Raw genomic sequence first — 21,734 nt, 5'->3', positions numbered from 1 at the left:
TTAGGAACATTAAGTGTACCAAGTTTGGTGCAAAAATGCTAAACCGTTTGGAAATGAAAATTCCTCAAAGTTTGCAAAAATGCTAAACCGTTTGGAAATGAAAATTCCTCAAAGTTTCGAAAATTTGAAAAATTTTACGAAAATGATGATATCACTATCTTAACGAAGGATTTTGGGGTTTGTCGGCGGTGCTAGAACAAAAGTTTGGTTCTAGGTTAGGTTCTCCTCGTCGAGAGCTTTCCAACGCATACTTTTAATAGTAAAAATTCCTCCTGGATCAAAAATTATGGCCGTTTGAAGTTTGCGCGAAAAACACTTCAACTCCCATGCCATTTGCAAGGTCTACTGCATTCGCTTGCTGGAATTCACTGTCTACTGCACTTCTGATGTTTCTACAATCAGTCTACTGCTGTTCCAGCACTGTCTACTGCTTTCCAGCACTGTTAGAACCAGTCTGCTGCATTTCGAGTCTACTGACCCAGTCTTCTGCATTCAGATCTACTGGTTTCCATCTACTGATTCTGGTTTTGGGCTACTGGTTTTGGGTCTACTGAAATTTTTTTTTCTGCTTATTTCAGACATGCTGCTGAAACACTCAGAGCTCTACTGTATTCTGATTTGTTTCCCTTACTGATTTTTCCCAACTGTACGTAGTTAGTCTATATTTTCAGTAGCCTATTACAGTAGTTAATTTTCAGAAGTCTATTACAGTAGCTTATTTTCAGTAGTCTATTATAGTAGTTAATCTCAGTAACTTTCAGGACTTATTTTCAGAAGTCTATCAAAACTTATTATTTCTAGTTCCTCCTCCCCAGTTTATGAAACCTGGTTTGCTCTGATACCACTTTAATATCACGCCCCGAGAAGGGGGTTGGTTGACACCGGCGTTGCTCTCAAATTTACATTCGAAAACAACAAGCCTTAGAAGTACAAAATTCAGAAACCAGTCTTTTATTCATAATACTGAATAACTCAATGTCTGATACAAACTCAAATGTTTTACAACGGAAATGTAAAACCGAACATAATATTGTCTTAACAGATGCAGCGGAAGCTAATTACATAAATCAGAACTGAGAAAAATAACAGCCTTCTTCACCAGCCCCAGAACTGATGTTGTTCTTCTTCTTCTAACAATTATTCCTCGCTCTTATCTGAGATGGATTTGGTGGGTGAGTGATATGGTTGTCACTCAGTAAGCAAGGGCGAGAATAACTCCCAATTTTCGAAATCATTTTCATACAGAAACAGTAATATGAATAATATACAGAAATTCTTATTTTCATAACCGAAATCAGTATTCCGAAATCAGTAATCAGTATTCAGTAATCAGTAATCAGAAATTTAACAAGTAAGCACTGAGCACATTCGTGAATTTCATGGCTAAACTGATATCAGTACCCTATATGTTCTCTCCTCTAAGGGGTGAGGCCAGTAATCAGTAATCAGTAATGTTCAGAATATATATTCCTACCATTAGTTCACTAAGTTTCAGTGCTTCAAAAATAAGATATCAGAAATCGAACATATAGAAACTTTGCTTTAAAACATAAATCATCAAACTGGATTCAAGATATTTATACATAAGCTCACTTACCGTAATTTTCTAGGAATTTCTGTGGAAGTCTGAAATCTGTTTGCTCTTGCTACTGGATTTTTCTGCTTGAACAAAGGTGCTCTCTTAACTCGAATTTTCAAGTGATAATCAAGATTTATGTAACGCCAATTCAGAGATTTGAGGGTGTTATTTATAGGTAAATTTCTGACTGTTAGCCTCCCAAATAAATGGCCATAATCTGCCATTATGTGTCATTACAGCCTTTAATACATGATAAATGCTTCAGTTACAAGTCATAAGCAGAATCAGTAGCTATCTACTGGAATCTCGCTACTGAACTCTTCTGCTGCTGGATTCTGTATGCTGAAAAATACCTGTCTGCTGAAAAAATACATGTCTGCTGGAAAAATATCAGCTTCTGAAATATTAGCATCTGCTGGAAATTCAGGTTCTCACATGCACTAATTGTCCCTACTTGGTAGAGCGATCGAACCGTGGTGCTTGAGCTGCTGTGCGGTTTAAAAAATTTGAGTTGCACCATTACCACTAGCTATATCTTTTGGTAAAGTGGCAAGCATTCGGTCCTACAATTGGTATCAGAGACAAGGTCGCGTGTTCGATGCCCATTGATTGCAAGGAGTGCAATTATTGAAAGGGAGATTATTAGGTGCAATAATTGTCCCTACTTGGTAGAGCGATCGAACCGTGGTGCTTAAGCTGTCGTGCAGTTTAAAAGATTTTAGTTTCACCATTACCACTAGCTATAGCTTTTGGTAAAGCGGGAAGTGTTCGGTCCTACATATGTCTTGCTTCCTTACCTTAGTTATATGTTGTTTTTTCCAAGAGTTTGAAGAACGAGTTGAAATACGATAGTTAAGTGGCATGATTTAAATTTATCTTTTGTTTCTTAGTTTTATGGAAGTGAGACTAGTGACAAATATCCTGCACCAAGTTTAAACATTGTTGATTTTAAGGATATGTCAAATTAATGAGATTTAGTAGCTATAACGATGTGTATGCATTGAGTTCAAATTTCTATGAGGTGTTAAAAGATTGCATGGATGGTACATTTTATGTGTCTTATTTGCATGATTGTTATTTTTTTGGTGAGAGTTGTGAAAAATGCATGGTAAATATGATAATTTATATGCTCATGATGAATATTTATTTAAAGAGAATAAATATTTCATTCTATATCCATTGCATAAACGACGACGTGTTATTGAGACAGATAGTTGTGATTTGATAATTGATGTGTTGCATGATCATATGTGTTGGTTACACATAAAAAGATATGTTGAGTGAGATTGTAAAACATGAAGTATACATAAGAAAATGACATCTAGACTAGATTATTATATATTGCATGAAATAATTATTCCTAGTGAGCAAAGGCCGTACACTAGCATGAATTTTGTTGTGGTGTTAATTAGGTCTAAGAAAAGAGGAATTTAATTTGGTGTCATTTGTTATTTATTGTCGGGTGTAATTGATGAAGACATGGTAAAGGCAACCATGAAGTTGGGTTTTATATGGTTGATGGAGCAAGTGGATGACAACGCCTACTGACTAAAGTTGAAAGGTAATCAAGTTGATAATATAATTCCTTATATTACTAAATTGCTTTGTTTTTTTATAGGTAGCAAAGATTTGAGGACAAATCTTTTTGAAGAAGGAGAGTAAGATATGAATTGACTGGGCATTACATGTGAATATTTGGAAAGAATTTCAAGAGACTTTGTTGTCTCAAACGTACAAGCTGGATGGTGATTGAAGATGAAGCATCAATCAAGCGATTAAAGGAGTCCAAGGGAGCACTTAGTGGTATCGTATCGAGCAACCAAGCATTCGAGTGCAATTTTACCTCAGAGAACAGCAGCTGGCGCGCACCCGCCCAACACGAACGCACATTCGCGCCCAGAAGAGGAAATGTGTGCATGAGCATAACCAAGCGATCAGCCTCGCGCCAATATGGCACAACTACGTGCACGAAGTTGACCAACACACGTCAAAAAAGAACCTTGTGTGCACCGGCTTAATTTAAGCGTACGCCCGCGAGCAACGACACAGATTTTAAGAAAGAAACCCTAACTTGTGATTTATATGAATTATTACCTTTATTATATATAAACAAAAGTTGTAACATTATTACAACATAATTATTGAGTTTATTATATATTTGAGAATATTTTTATCTCCAAAAAAGTTTTGACTTTATTTACATCTTTGTGTATTTCTAAAATAAAACTTTATATATTTTGTGGTATTTGTCGATTGTTCTTCACGAAGATTGTCAAAGAAGAGTTCTTCGAAGGATCTCTTGAGATCAATGTTCTTATTTGTGTTATTTGTTACTAAGCCACGTCGTTTAGGGGTGAATATGATGTTTCTTTCGATGAATGTTCTTACCAACACCGGGTTATGAGAATTCTTTTTGTTCATTGAATAGAGGGCACGACTGCGTTTAGTTCGTATTTGCCTCTCATGCATAACCAGGTTTGCGTCAATGATTTTGTAGCCAAATCACTCACTACCAAGGCTGGTTCTTTCGATGAATTCACTATGGAACGATTCGAACAGATGGTGGTCATTTCAAAGGTATTCAGATCAACTGATTTATTATTCTCTACAAATTTTATCGTGATGATTTATACTCCAAAAAAGCAATTTCAAGGATTTTTTGTGCTTATCTGTCGGGTTCTAGTGAGGTCGAATGTTCAGATGGGTCAGTATTCAGCATTGCACATTCAAAAAGTGCTCAATGAAAAGTATATTTTAGCTTCTAATGCCAAGAACGTATTTATGTGGAAGATTTATTGACAGTTAAGAAGGAGATTGACAGGCTGGAGAATCATATCAAAAGAAGAAGAAACCGTCACCAAAGAAGAAGAAGTTTCCGAGTAAGGTGCCAGGCAAGAAAAAATTGATTGTATATCTATCTGAGTCACAAATTTCTGATGCTGAGCAAGAGTCATTGCCACTTACTCAAGTATTTTCTTCTCCTATTCCGGATTTAAAAAAAAAAGAGAATAAATTAGATCAAGTTGATCAAGAATTTTAATGAACCAATCATACCAACTCTTATTCCTACATATCCAATTTCTAAAGTGTTTTGTGGTATAGTTATCTCTAAACTAAACATTGTTTCCACCGTTTTTGGATTGTCTCATATTGACCCAAAGACCAAGAGCAAAGCATTCTGATTGAACCAACTAAACAAAATCTCCTAAGTTTTCAGACGGCCATTGATCAGACTATGCAAGCGGTTGAAAGGATGGTCCAGTTCAAGTTGAAGAAGTTTGACAAACGGGTAGATCATCAGATTGTTATTCATTTCTCACAGATAAAAACCCTGAAGAAAGAGACTATGACCAAACTTGAAAATCAATTTTTGGACTGGATTGAGACAAATTTAATATCTGAAGCATTGGAACGCAGAAATTTCCTAGCCATGATGGTGCGGGAAAGAAGTTTATGTACTTCGCATGTATGGTATCTAAGAAGGTCCGAAACATCATATCAGACTCTTTCATTGAAGAAGAAAACGCAGCTATCACTCGCAATGGTTTAATTTTTATAACAAAAACTCATTCAAATAAAGTTAAAAAAAATGAGATAAATAACATACCGCAAGAGAATAAACAGCCCAAAATTAAACTTAGGCCAATAAATTACTCATCCTTAGACCCAACTAAATTTCTTAAATCTATGCAACGGCCCAAGCTCGCAAAGTCCTCCAAGAGAAAGTAGTGTTTTTCAATTTGTGGATCACAAAGGGAATCCACTCATTAAATAAACAAAAAACTAGAACAGTAGTTCCACATTCTTCCTCTAAAAACATGACACGTATTACTTAAAAGATAATCATACAAACACAATAATACAGACTTTTTACAATAGACTTTTAGTCGTGTCATCCAGCTCATTATCCCATTATGCATTTAATAATGCAAAAATGTCATCATCTCCTTCATATGGATCTTGAGCATCTTGCTCTGGATTGTCTTGTTCTGTCATTGGAGTATCATCCTCAGTCTTTTCTTTTCCTTTGGAGGAGGTCGAGGTTGATGCTTGTGTAAATAAATTTGATTTTTCACCAAAGACTTCAGAAAACATAGAAGTAATGATATTTTTATCCAAATGTTGTAAAAGCTCTTTGAGTAATGTAGTTTGGTTTGAGATATCATGATTCAAATTTCTCATAGTCTCCCTGGCTGGTCCAAGAGCAATTATCCCATGTCGATCATAGATTTTACCTTCTGCAAAGAAGTCTTCTTTGCCCCACCATTTTATTAAAATTTTTCTGATTAAAATAGTAGGGGAGAATTTGATATCGAATTTTTCTTTAGCCATTTCTTGGAGTCCATATTCCCATCGTATAATCCATGGAACATTGTAATTTATGGCAAATTGGATTATGGCAGTCAATCCATCAAATTGGGTATTTGCTTGTTGAAATTTAATCAATATATTTTTAACATTTATAGCAGAAAAACTTTATATTTTTAAAATTTTATAAATTTATTGTTTTAAAACATTACGTATTTTAAAAAATTTATATATTTTGTATATACCGAAATTTTCAAACTTCATATCGTTAACGTACCGAAAAATTTGGTATTGTTACCATACCGTACCGAAATTATCGGTCTACCGAAAATTAGGTAAATTCGGTATTTTTTCGATACGCTAATCTCGGTATACCGAAAATTCGATATTTTTTCTCAGCTCTACTTCTGACAAATCTGTTTATTTTTTCTCCAATTGTTGTTTCAAAATAGTAAAAAAATAAAAAATTAATATAGTTGCTGTCCATTATTGTCCAATTAAACGTGAATGCGTTAGAACTAATTAGCTAATATGTATTTAGGATTAAGTAAACGAGGGAAAATAATAGTTATCGACACGTAAAAGCATATTATTATATTCTGTAAAAACATATTATTATATTCTTAAAGCTGTTATCGGTTGAAATTCACGGCCCAAAAAATAATAATAAATAGATATAAACTATAATTTTTTGCGTGTATCGAAGTACCAGGATCCAAATTATTTCACGAACTACTTGTATCCATATTATTTCTATAATGTAATGGTAAAACATGTTCTTCGACTCGTTGACTAAACTTGATCGATTTTATAAAATCTTAACATAAAATAATTTGTGAGTAATGGCTGACCTCATAGCAAGATATTGTTGGAACACAATGTTGTGGGCTGGCATATTTAATTAAATGTATTTATTAATTATTATGATCTACTTGAGTTATATTTATTGGGTTTCGAGCATCAAATTTAAATATGAATATTATCTCGTGTAGAGACTTATCTTCTTGTTTATTAATTTATGGTGGGCTAATTTAGAAATTAGGTAAGTTTATAACTTTTCCAGTTATAAACACAGGTCGAGGTCCACATTTCATATACAACTCTGAATTTATTGACATTTCATCATCATAAAATTCTAAAAGAATGCATATTGATCGGGAAGATTTCAACGCTTGTATCTTCATCAAATATATATTATTATGGATTCTGGTAAGCTTAAGTTATATTGTTATTTTATTATTATCTTCACCAGAAGGTTCTTGTTTAGATTTTGATAGAATTTCTTCTATCGTAAGAGTTTGATTTCTTAAAGAATGTAAAGTAAGATTAGTGAAATTATTTTGTTGAATTATATGGTCAAAATTATCATTTCCTAACTCAGATTTTATTGGGACATCATAAATATTCTTTATTACCCTTTTAATTTGTAAAGTAGTAAAAAGTAGATGAACCTCAAGGGATTCTTCTCCTGTTTCATGAATATATATTTTATGTGTTGATTCAAGAATATTTATAAAAGCTTTATCAGAAAAATTTGGATTACTTATTTCTAGTTGAGAAATATAACTTCTTCATCCATTTGAAAAAATCTACATTTGATTTAGTTTCTTCTACCTACTCTTTATATCTTAAAGAATATAAAAATTGATGTTTTGGTTTTAAAAAACTTAAAAACCATTTTTTCGTGTTATGATTTTTAATTTTATCGAAACTATTATGAGTAAGAATGTCATTACTAATGACCATAACATTATAACACATATCAGAAAAGGTAGGAGAACAAGAAGTTCTATTATTAACAGAATAACTTCTTTGGAATCTAGAATTACTGGACTCAGGCAGATCAACCTTATATTCAGGTTGAGAAATGTTTTCATTGGTTTTTTGAATACCAGAAATACTTATTTTTTCAAAATCAGATATAGAAGAAATATAATTTCTACTTTCTTCGGGTAACTTTATATGTAGATGTCTTTGGGATGAGAATTTTATTTCAACATCACCATCAACATACTCAATAATACTTTTTAATTTTCTATTCTCTTTAAGAGAAGGAGTGATAATTTCCATTTTTCAGATTTATGAAAGAGTGACTTGACTCCAATTAATTGTTTTAGTAATCATGATATTACTTTTATTAATATCGGTTATAAAAAGAGTAGTTTATCCTCTCTTAGAACTAATTTGATTAACATCAATTCTAAAATTATAAATGATTGAATTCACTACTTTATAACAAATTCTATATAATAGAGCAAAATTTTCTGTTTCATCCATCATATCAATACTCTCAATCTTTTTATTTAAAGTGAGTGCTTTTATGATATTTGAATCAGAAAACGAAATAAGAAAATTAGGGAAGCAATTAAAATGTATTGGTCCGTCACCTATTGAATATTCTACTATTCCTAATAAGAAATCTTGAAATTTATTTGTCTTTGATCTATGACGATAATTAAGGCTGAAGTATTTAAACATAATCTTGTATGAGGCTTTAAACCTACTTGGATAATTCCTAAATGCATAAATTTATAAGATTGCTTATGAATATTAACAAGATTTTGTTATAACAAACTAAATGAATCATATCTTCCTTTTAGAGGAATCGCTTCTTATATTGTTTTTATGATATAATCAGATCTAAAATTAAAACTATCAGATCTATAGATCTTCATATTAGAAGATGCTGGTAATTTCCAATTTTGAATATTTTTCTCAAAAGTTTCAGAAATAATTAATTCTTTATTTTTGGTATTACCACTACTAGAAGATTTCTTCTTAGTAAATGATCTTATTATCTTGTCCATTAGGAATTCGAGTAGATATTGTCAAGGATTTATTCATACCTTACCCTTCAGGCTTTACAGGCTTTATGGATACCTGAATTAAGGATTACTCCCGGATAGAGCTACATTCTTTCCTTTTGAACAAGAGATTATTTCTTCGATAAATGGCTCTGATATCACTTACGCAGCAAGGATTGATCTTTATTTTTCAAAAGTTTTTAAAGATTGTATTAATCTTCTTAGGTTTGGTATAACAAACACACTTTTAAAGATTGGATTGATGTATGGATTTTTGAGTTGATTCTCAGCAAAAGAAATATGATCTTTTGTATATTTGATTTTTTTTTATTTTTTCAAATAATTTACTTCTTGAGGTATGATATAATCAATGGGAGGATTGAAGATATAATCAAATTCATAACTCATAAAATACTTACATGATTATGATTCTTGAAGACTGATGAAAAGCAAACAACCTCAGAGAGAGAGACAAGCTTTGAAGGAGAATGTAAAACTTTTATTGCGTAAAATGTTTAGTGTCAAATACAAGAGAATAAATCCCTTTAAATAGCAGTATATTATGTGACCTAAAGCTAAATCATTTACAAACCAAGACAAAACCAATACGTAACAATTATACATAATAATTTACATGACAATGACTTGGTGGATACATTCCACTTATCACAATATTCCATACACAAATATTTCACATCATATCCTACTACCACCCCATATTATGTGATGGTAATAGATAAACTATGCTGATAAGAAAAACTTTTTCAGGAATTTATTAAAGCAAATAGATCTTCATCTTCGTAAGGATCTTGGGCATCTTGAGTTTGATAATCCATACGAGTGTTTTCAATTATTTTATCTTTTCCTTTGTAGGAAGAAGCTTGAGAAGAAAATTGAAATATATCTCCAAATACTTATGTCCACACGTCAGTAATTGCTCTTTTGTCCATTTGTTGGAATAGTTCTTTTAGGAGTGTAGCATGTGTATGAGTCTCTGAATTTAAATTTTTCATGAACTCTTTTACAGGTCTTACTGCAATTATTACATGGCGAACATAGATTTTTCCTTCGGCGAAAAATCTTCTTTTTCCCACCATTTAATTAAAATTTTTCTAACAAGAATAGTATGAGTGAATTTTAATTCACATTTTTCTCTTACTTGGTCATATAGATCATGTTCCCATCTAATAATCCAGGGAACATTTTAATTAATGGAAAATTGTAATATAGCAGGAAGTGCTTCAAGCCGAGCTTGTTGGAATTTCTCCAAATATTTTTAACATTACGAGGTAATATGGTTGACACTAAACCCCATAAAAAGAAAATTGTTTTAAACCATGTTGGTATAAATTGATTAGTATCGTCTAATTGCATTTTAATTCACCGTGAATGTTTTCTTTGAGAATTTTCATATATAAGGATATTATTCCATGCCTTAAGATAATTATACATATTAGGTATATCTTGAAAAGTATTTAACTGTCGAGCTTGTCCTAAAGGAAAACCCCAATTAGCAGCCTGTATTAGTTTTTTAATAATCATTTTAAAAAATACATAGTCTCTAGCTCGATCCATATGTTGAATTTCAACATATCCAGTTTCAACTAGAATTGTTTCAAAGTAATCTCGTGTTTTTCTTCCATAAATTGGAAGTAAATCTTTATTTAAATAGCTTTGAGCTATATGAATTGGAGATAGACCTTTCATATCATTATCAACTAGATGCATAATTGACCGAGCCACGGTCGATTTCCAATGATATTTGTTGAGGCATATTGCCAGCCACAATGAGACGCCCATACCCCCTCTTAATTGTCCAGAATCACTTCTATATTGGCCGAACAAATCGCAAATTAGGGCTTTGCGCGATTTCACACATTATTTTGGCGATTCGGTTATTTTTTGGACAAATAAGGCCGCTAGATCGATGTTAAACATCAACTGCGGAAAAGCATGTGTCTGGGATATGGAGAATGGTGAATGGAACGACCACATCTGTCCAAAATTCAGGCCTGAAAAGTGTGCCCGAGAAGGTTTGCGTGAGGCAAAGAAACCGTGGGCAATTTTTGGCCGATTTATGGACAATCGATGGCCGGTGAATGACTGACGGTGGTCGCTGTTATGATCTGTCGATTTCCTGCATTGATCTAGTCGGAGAATAGATGGTGGCGATGGTTCAGATTCTTCCAGAAATATTTTTAACCCATGAAATTATATAACAATTCAAATATGAATGAAAAAAAAATAAACAATCTTAACAAGATAAATTAACCAACTCTGAAATAAAGACAAGAAAAGAACTCCACTAGCATTAAGTTCTGTAGATGTACATCAATATTCTTATGCTGCATAAAGTTCTTAGGCCACCCAGCTTACACTTCTTCTAATATGCACACCTTCCAATCAAATTTGAGGGATTAAGCAATATAAACTCACAGAGAAACAAGAACTCAATGCAAAAACTAAAATTTCTTTAATTAAATAACATATAAATAAAATCTTGGGTTGTCTCCCAAGTAGCACCTGATTTTTAGTCGTCAGCTTGACCCTCACAACCGCTTATCAAAGAGTGGTTGACGCCCAAAGTAAGTGTCATATGACACCACATCTGGATCTATGTTCCATATGGCCTTAAATATGGGTTGATATAAACTCTGTAAGCTCGTCACCTCAACAAAACACGACTTTGAGAAATAGGCACGGCATAAGAGAATAAGTGTTTTCACATATTTCTCATATAATTCTTTAAAAATATCTTCTGGCTGAGGTTCAACATCTATCACATATTCACACATCCCTATATTTCTGGTGTGCTCCAAATTACTCTCACCACTTTGGTTGTTTGAGTCATCATCATCAAACCAAACTGGATTGATCACCATTGGAGTATCTCGCTTCATTTCACATTCTTGGAGACTCGAAAACTGATGTTGTGAGATCTTCTTCAAACGATACTTCTTCAACCACTTTTCCCGACTAAATCTGATAATCTATCGATTCCCCAGACAATGCTACGTATTTGTCCACTATAACCCCGAGTTGATCCATAACTAATTCTAATATATCTTCATCCCCATCTTGATAATCAAACGGTTGGTTCATAAAGTTTGGGTAACTAAATTTGAGAAGAAGTTGGTGGCTCCAACTCTGCAGTGAAGGATATCAATGCTGATGATAGTCAAAGTCTGTCATATCAATTCATAAATGTATCATCATCTAAGCTAAAATATGGGACTACCACTTGCTAGCGCTCCATTGATCACCCGTCTTTGTGTTTCTGCATCCAAATCGTTGAAGAAATTTCGGTTTTAAAAATATTTAGAACAATCATGATACCTAGAAGTGTTTGTTAAACCATTGAATTTGTCCCATGCTGAGTAGAATGGCTCTTCGTGTTGTTGAGCAAAACTTGTGAATACTTTTTGATAGAACACCTCGAAGTATTGCACAAGAAAAATTCTTGCAAAGATATATATCAGAAAACGGGAATCACGTAGAAATGAAGTATAATAAACACTTAAATAAAATTAACTAAAAAAATAAGTAAAATAAAATTTTCCAATTTCAATCCCCGACAACGGCGCCAAAACTTGATCGAGCTTTTCTTGCATTATAAATCCTCAATAAAAATAAAATAAAAGTTTATGCTTGAATGAATCGCAAGTACATGAGTTAGTGTACGAAGTACGAGTATCGTTCCCACATAGATTGACTAGAAAAATTTTACTTAAATACAATTCTTTAGTTGACTAAAACGAAAGTTGGATCAAATATTAAATTAACTTGAAGGTCAAATAAAATAATTTATTAACAAGATATAAATAATATAAATCAAATTATTAAACAAACAATTGTTAGGATCTTGGTTCACTAACCCCTCAATATTTTCTAATGATTGAATTTCAGTTATTAAGTTATGATTTTGACGTAATTCTCTAGTCTATTAATATATTTTGTCGAGCCACATTGACCTAATCAACAAATTGTAGTAACCAAGTGTTCTTATATTATTTAACAATTGCAATCGCATTAACGAACAGTGAAATCCTCTAGCTTTCGATATATTGGACTATGGCTATCAACATATATTCAACCTCATATGTCTATGCAAGTTGTAAATTCATGAATCGGTTTCAATTATAGCACATAAAATCCTTTCGAAGGTGATCACTCTCCGAATTTGAAAGAAAATTCAATAACACAATCAAGTATAGTTAAACCAAATTCAATCTTCAATAAGAATTCACAACATAAATGTTTGGGGATAGGATCCAGCTGTTAATTCCAACGAAATAAAAGAGAAAGGACGAAAAACACTTATATGGTTCTTGTTCTTCGGTTGAGTTCTCTTGCTCCTCTACGTTCCCTAGCTTCCAGCCCTTTCCGCGTGTCTGCTTTTTTATGAATTCCCCTCTAAAACTGCTGATCCCCCTTACAAAATACGTGTGCTAAGGTTTCTATCTAGGTAATCTTCAGAAAACATGGAAGGAAATCGAGGGAAATTTTTTCCATATATATCGTACGGAGGTGGATGAAATTTTTCGCCGCAGCGCGAATCTTGTGCACAGAATTTCATCCGGGCGCGTTAAGGCGGGATTTTCTTGGGCCCCAAAATGCCTGCCTCACATTCTTTTCCCCCGTGAGCGCTAGGGTGGAAAAAATCTTCCGCCCCAGCACGCCTGCCTCGTCTCCGGTGCATTTTTCTTCATGTGCGCGCTGGGGCGGACATTTTCACCTGCCCTATCACGCATCTCTCGACTTTTGTCTTCCATCCCTTTTTTCTTTCCTCACATACCCTACAAATCAACCCACACTCATGCAAAACACTTATAAGACATAACAAATTAGAAAAAAAATGAAATATAAACGAAATCTCACGAAACATGCATCAATGTGACTCGAAATAACACAATAAAAACACGCAAGAATGACACCTATCATCTCACTTGGTGAGTGGATTTTGATACTACTACTCATATAAATGTGTCTTTGCAAAGTTGTATGAAATACCAAAAAATTGATGCTGAAAGATTCATCTATGCGAACGATGACAAATCTATTGAAGTTGAGGTCATGTGATGTTTTAGATTATTGATAAAGACTTGTTATTATTTGGATATGAAAGACAATTTTATCATGTCATCTTTTAGATGAGTTTGGTTTCTATTTCCACATTGGAAAATTTGGTTATTATTGTTCATTTGGAAATTGCAAGTTTAGTCTTTCTTTATTCAAATATTATTAGCATTGATTCTTTATCATCTCTTGATAATCAACGTTTGATACGGTTGCCTAATTTAATGAAACCTTGCATGTTGGTACTTATGTTTTAAAATGCAAATTAAATTATGAGAATTTTGCATCCTTATGACACAAGCAATTTTGTTAATTAAAGTTTTGTATATGATGCAATTCTCAGTTCCCTTGATTTTACAAATCATGATTTTATAGATTGATTGTATAAAGGAAAACGAACAAACTTAATAAAATGGTAAAAACTGAAGCTTGCATTCTAAGAGATATAGAGGGTATATGTTAGAGTAGATGCCATGTAAGCCAACTGTTGGCTACAGAATTTATTGACTCAGTTGTAATAAACAATCTTTATTTTAATATAATTCATTATTTCGTGGTTTGTTATTTCTTTATCTGTATACCTATGTGAACAATATAGATAAAGACCTTGATTATACTTTAATACAAATGAATCGTTATTCGATGTTGAAACTCATTTGTAAACAATGTATGATTTAAATTCGTTCCTAGTCGATTCAGTCGCCTAAAATATGGATAAAGGTCGCTTGAGCTTGAGACTAACATATGTGATGTTGTGTACCACATTTCTTGGTAAGGGCATAGAGATGTCCAAACATGCAGATGGGTAGTCATATGATGATTATACCGAACTACCCTCCCTCGGACTTTCCAAGTGGTTGTCATTCATCGAGAGGATAAGTCTGTGGTTATGATTGTACACCATTAGTTCTTACAACCTGGGACAACACTGAGGCTCTATATGCTAGGGTTGTACTTTGGCTCGTTTACCGACTCCAGGAAGGACATAAGGTGGCGAGATTGGGTACAGTTGCGACATATGTAGGAGCCAGTGCATTGTATTAGGGAATTCGCCGCTCACCTATGGGTGTGGATATCCTATGTGATCTGATGAAATAATAGTGTATGGAATATCTGGCCAGAGTATGAGATGTACGTCAGAGAAGGAGCTCTCCAATTGTCCATGCGATGCCACTATTTATTCTCGAAGATGTGTCACATAGTTATCGAATTATTATGCAACCCTCGATGAACCAATGGTTGCAGATTCGATCGGGATGTATGAGATGAAGGGACCGTACTGTACATTAATCGACTGGTTCTTGCAGGCACTATCAGTGATACCTAGGGAATCATGGGGCGATACTACTAGATGCTCTTACCATGATTCGATGGGTTTAATCAGAAATATGATTTCTGACATTCTCATGATCAATTGTAACAATATTCATAGCATATTATGAAGCATGGAATGATGGAATATGACTGCAAAATTTTGTCACAGGGCTATGGTTTACGGATAGTGTTGAAAGACCATAAGAAAATTTTGTGATAATAAAATGCATTCATGTTCTCCACAACAATAGGGATTTGTCAAAATTGAAGAGCTTTGCCAATAAATTCCTTGTTGTTAAAGAAGTATACACGGTGACTAGTTGTTATAGAGTATTTTGGAACAAACTCGATGATTATAGATATGGTCACTAAGTATGACATTCAAGGCCTTTCACGAGCATGTTGCTTGCTTGGATGATGTGTTTCTTCAAGATGTTCAGTTTCAGTGGGAGTTTGTATATTACAATACTCATGTGTTAAAGGTATACCTTCATTGTTTGGTTTGAAACTTTGATTAGGTAAAGCTTTGGTATATTTACACTATATTATGGTACTTTGATATCACTAAGGTTTAAGGGATGACTAATTGGAAATAGACATGTTAGATCACATTATATGTAATTTCCATGCTACTTGTCCATATTCGATCTATCTCATTCAATCATATAAATATATATATGTGACCATTAAAGGATTTAGTTTTGCTTTAATGCAAAGAAGGCCACTTTGATCCAATACCAGTATGATTGGATGGACGAGATTGTACATGATGCTCTGGTTCAAGATTGCAGAATATTGAGCTCTCTTTGGCATAAATACATTTCTGTATATGATATGCAGCCCAGTGGGAGATTGTTGGAACATAATTGTGCGGGCTAGAATATTTAATTAAATGTGTCTATTAATTGTTTTTTTAAGGTGAAACCCAATCAAGTGATTTCCTTTAGTTATACTTACCGGGTTTGTAGCATAAAATTTAAATATGGATATTATCTCGTGTAGAAACTTATCTTCTTATTCACTAATTTGTGAGAAACTAAATTAGAGATAAATGAAGTTTATAACTCTTTCAATTATACATATGAGTTGAAGTCTCCATTTCATATATAACTCTGAATTTATTGACATCCTATTATCATAAAATTCTAAAAAAATGTAAAAAGAAGAAAAGTGGAAGCCATTCTCTCATAAACTAGCTCGCTAGCAAGAAGGGCAGTTGAACTCATGGCGAGCCTTTTGATGTGGAAGATTTCAACGTTCGAATCTTCATCAAATATATATCGTTATAGATTCAAGTACGCTTAAGTTATATTGTTATCTATTGCGTTGATTTGATCTGGAAGATTCAGACTTTAGATTTGTATTCTGTAACATACCGTACTTTTTACTACTAAAATTTGCGGAAGAATTAAAAATTTTCTGGAATACGAAAATAAAAGCAATACGGTCGTCACTACATCGTCCATTCACCAATAAAAATTTGCTGACAAAATGCTTGTTTCAAACATCGTAACCCACATCAAATCAGAGTATTTTAAACTGCATAAAAATCGTAAAAATAACGTGGGCGGTCCTCGGGTTTAGCCTCCCGCTCAGTCCAAGCCTGCTCCTTGGTCCCCACCTCCTGTCTCCTCATAAACATCCTCACCTGCATCGATCAAGTCTAGTGAGTCTAAAGACTCAACACGTATAAACTGGAAATAACGAGTATTACGTAATAAAACCACATGCAACTTTAAAATAGGACATACATACTTGAAACTTGAACTAGCACTAAACTGAACATACGTACATTACATAAACGTGCCATAACATGAAAACTTTTCATAAACATGCTTGCATACTGGTACATACTTGAACATAAATGAACTTCATAATTTTGCGTAGAGAATGTTTCAAAGCAAGTGACCCATATCATAATCGCCTGATCAGACTAAACCACAGTACTGGGATGACAGGGACGTATCCACTCCCACATACATGAGATCCCCGTTCATAATTTAACGGGCTGATTGGTCCACGTTCATGATTTAACGCTTTCCAATCACGATCTAAACCCGTTAATGATTTAACGGGGTGGAGAGGTCCTCGGCCACGTTCACCGACTTCCAAACACATTAATAAATTGGTCACAAGACATTTAGCATATCTCAAAAATTTAAAAATATTTTCTTGCAAGTCAAACATACTTTCTTGGCGTTGAGGGATTCGGTGGACTTCGATCGGGGCCGTTGCTGCACATACTAATCATGAATTTACATGCTTAACTTGCATTGCTTAGACGTAGGTACACATGCTCACCATCAAACTCCATCAACACTTAAGGCGTTCTAAGACACTCGGGAATTGACCTCATTTAAATCAATGTACTAAACCATCACAAGAAATCCCAAAACAAACGATTAAGTTTTCCCCAATATATGAGGTACACGGACCCCGAAACTGGGTCTGTGTATGGGTCCGTGTATGTGCGCAAAGAAGGTACCAACAAAAGGAAAGGACACGGACCCCGTTCCCTGGTCCGTGTGGGGGTCCGTGTACTCTCGTAAAAAGGATGGTCAAGAAGAAACAACGACACGGACCCCGTACCAGGGTCCGTGTACTCTCGTTGGACGCGAACTCACGAAAATCATGTACATGTCCTGCTTACATTCTAGACTTGTTCGTACGGACCATGAACCGACACCTCGAGACACATCCTAACATGCCATAACATCAAACCAACTTCATACAAGCACCCAAGGCAGTGACGTCCACCTTACGACATATACAATTCAAAAACGTGGCAATTGACACCAAATCGGTTCCTACGACTTCTAGTGTATTCGAGTGCCTATCAACACCGAACGACATGTCAAATAACAACCCAACATCATACTGATCATACCTAGGCGCAGCAACAATCACCCGTCGATTCCCAAAGAAGCCTGCAACAATAAAATCTCAAACACGCAACAATACATAATTTTCTGAAAAACGCAGTTTGAGCAGTCCCACGAAAAACGTCATAACACACTCAATTTTTATCCAAATATTTCGAATTTACTGTCATATCGAAGGTATCGAAAAGTTCTACAATTTTTGTGTTGAAAGTTTTCTCAGAATCACGACCTAAAAGTCATATTATATAAAAATACAGTAAAAACAAGTTTTCAGATCTAGAAACTATTTCAAAACTGATCCAAACCAATTTCCGCTCAAACGACGAACGTCACACATAAAATTTTACGCATAAAAATAACACGACACATAATATGACGAGATCGATGCAGAAATAACAGAATATACGTGACTTTTGATGATAAACTTTACCGAAACGGCGATACCGAAGCGGAGAAAGAAGCGAGGTTGATCCGGGACAAGCGTGGAACTAATTGTTTGAAGAAAACTCGACTAAATCTCACAGGATTTCCAGAAGAAGGGGCGGCTTTTATTCTTCTCTTAGAACCCTAGTTTTGTTCTCTCAAACATAATAAAACTGATTTGCAAATATGTGTGTGTGTGTTTGAGGCGTGTGAAAACGTTTTTGTGTGTGTGTGTGTGTGTAGCTTGAGTTTTGAAATAATTAGGGACTAAAATTTGCTCATTTAGAAATTATCAATTTAATTAAAAACGATAATACACCTCTAACTATAACCAATTCCTTAATTAAAATTAAACACATACTCATTTATAAAATTCTTTAATATGCAAGATAAAATAAGCAATGCTAACTTAAAAGTTTTAAAACTCTAAATTCCTAAATTAATAATTTAGGCTTTAAAATACTAAAACTTAATAAATTATCTAAAACGCCCCATTCTTGACTAAAAATTAAAATACCCCCTTTTAAAGTACCCAAAATCGTCACCGGTCTTTTCCTCGATCCCGCCTCGAGTAATCGCCTGAATCATGAAACTCGAAAACATTTTAACGTGCATCTCATAAACATAATTAATTTAAAATAATTCATTTAAATAAATCATGCATGGCTAAAACTCAATTTAAACTTAAATAAATGCTTTAATAATTAAATAAATGCATGTGTTATACGTGTATTGAATTTGGGCACTACATATTCAAATTTCAATTATATTATGCAGATACATATAATATGGACATAATTATAAAAATATACATAAAAAATATATGACGTTTATCGTATCATATAAAAAGTTATACGATTCCAATTTTGTATTAACTAAATCACCAATAACATTTGCGCTAAATCCAAGTTTTGCAAGATTTAAACTCTTGGAATTGGATTTTTAAGTAAACATTTTCAAGTTTGCGTGACTTTAAAATTTATATTGTTACTATTTTGAAGCTGTAGTCGTTGTATCTTGGGAAACGAATTGTGAGGATCCAAAATTTCAAAGCAAAACAGGTAAGTAATAAAACTCAAAATGAAGTTCAAAACTTTAAGCTTAGTTATAAAACTCAATTATAAACTTAAACTTTTCAGCTAACATTGCTCGAGAACGTAACTTTAAAGCTCGAGACTAGCTAAGAAGGGGATCTATACTATAAGAAAACACAACAATGGAAGAGTCATCATCCGAGGAGTAAAACCCCAGCTCATGAACTCAAGATTTCAGCTCAAGGTAGGTCATCTTTCCTTGTCCTAAAATAACCAAAAATGGAGCTAGGAGAAGAGCTAAAGGATTAGACATATTTATGACCACTGAGTTAACCAAGAAGAAGGAGCTAAAGGAGCTAAAACTTTAGACAAACTTATTGTGCAAGAAATGACCATTGAGATAACCAAGAAAGGTTATAAAGGAGTTAAAGGTTTGGACAAACTTATGGTGCAAGAGAGGACCATTGAGTTAACCAAGAAAGGGAGCTAAAGGAGGAGCTAGGGGGCTTAGACAAATTTATGATGCAAGAAATGTCCCTTTAGAAAACCAAAGTGACTCTTGATTCTTGGAAGGCACTTTGACTACATTTAATCCTTTTCTTGTGCATCAAGGGGTCGGCCAAGGGGATTGAAAGGCCATATTTTTCCTCTATAATAAATAGCACTCAAAGGTTGAAGGAAAAACACACCAAAAAGCCACAAAAAGTTTCGGCTCCTTCCCTCCACAAAGCATCCAAAATTCGGCCAAGGCAAGGAAAGAAAAAAAAACAGGAAGAAGCTTCGTGCGGTTCGTGTGCTCAACAAATACGTCGAGGTGCTGCTGGATTAACGACATAATTTGCTCAAGTAATCCGTCGAAGTGCTGTCCAATTTTCGGGAGAAACTTCGTTTAAGAATCAAGCAAATTTTCGGACCACGTCTTCAAATTTCAGTAAGTGGGTTTTTGTTACGTATCTCATTTTATTTTAAACTTTTCATATAAGTTATATGACATGCTTGTCCTTATTTTCGAAAAATCAAGGTTTACATAATTTAAAATTTCGATCGATGATATGTTCTTTCTGGTTTTCGACATTCTTTGATTCCGCTGTATTCGTTCAAAAATCTGATAAGCTCTGTTTGATAAATTTGAATTCTATGATACAGTGTTACAAATCGATTTGAAATGAGACGATAATTGTAATTCTATCTGGCCCTCATCAGTGAGTATAAAACTGTGTTCTGTCTGGCCCCCATCACTGGGTATAAATCTGTGTTCTGTCTGGCCCCTTAGAGGACTAACATATTGTAGACAATTTGACCATAGAAATGAGATGAGTAACAGTGTTGTGTTTGTTTTGATTTTCTTCTGATTTGTTTCTGAATTACTCTGAATCGTCTGATAATCTTTGTCTCATATTTAATTCGGTTCTGTTATGATAAGTCAAAAGTAATAAGTTTTGAAAGTTTGTTAAAGAAATTCTTTAAAGATTAAGTTCTCTACGTATCTTTGGAAATCGATCGACCCCCCACTTACTGAGTGTTTCCCAAAACACTCACCCCTTACAACTTTCAGATAAGAATGAAGAGCAACTGAATGAAGAGGAACAAGAAGTTTTTTGGGGATGGTGATCAAACGAAAAGAACAAGGATCAAGATTTTTAAGCTTTCTTTTGTTTCGCTTCCGCAAACTATTGATTGTAATTTTATTCCGTTGTCAATTGTAAAGAAATATTCATTGATGAAAAAGACTGGTTTATTTGATACGAGGCTTATTGTTTTCAATGTAATTGTTAAACAATGTCGGATGTCACCGACGCTTCGGTCTCGAGGCATGACACGAATTGCCAACAACCATGAACATCGGGGCGGGGCAATATTGTTTTAAGGAAAAAGAATCAAACTCTTACCTCGATTATTTTCTCGTAGCCATTTGGTTCACCCATTTCTAAGATGTGGAAGATTTCAACGTTTGAATCTTCATCAAATATAAATCATTATGATTCAAGTACGCTTAAGTTATATTGTTATCTATTTCGTTGATTTGATATGGAAGATCCAGGCTTTAGATTTGTATTCAAATCTCAGTTATATTATGCAGATACATATACTATGGACTTAATTAAAAAAATATACATAAAAATTATATGACGTTTATCGTATCATATAAAAAGTTATATGATTCCAATTTTGTATTAACTAAATCACCAATATCATTTACGCTAAATCCAAGTTTTGCTAGATTTAAACTATTAGAATTGGATTTTTAAGTTCAACACTTAGAATTCGAAATTGAAAAGTTTGCATTATAAACATTTTCAAGTTCGTGTGGCTT

This window comes from Primulina tabacum, chromosome 9 (assembly GCF_025594145.1).
Source record: "Primulina tabacum isolate GXHZ01 chromosome 9, ASM2559414v2, whole genome shotgun sequence".
Taxonomy (NCBI): domain Eukaryota; kingdom Viridiplantae; phylum Streptophyta; class Magnoliopsida; order Lamiales; family Gesneriaceae; genus Primulina; species Primulina tabacum.
This window is presented reverse-complemented; position numbering follows the sequence as displayed.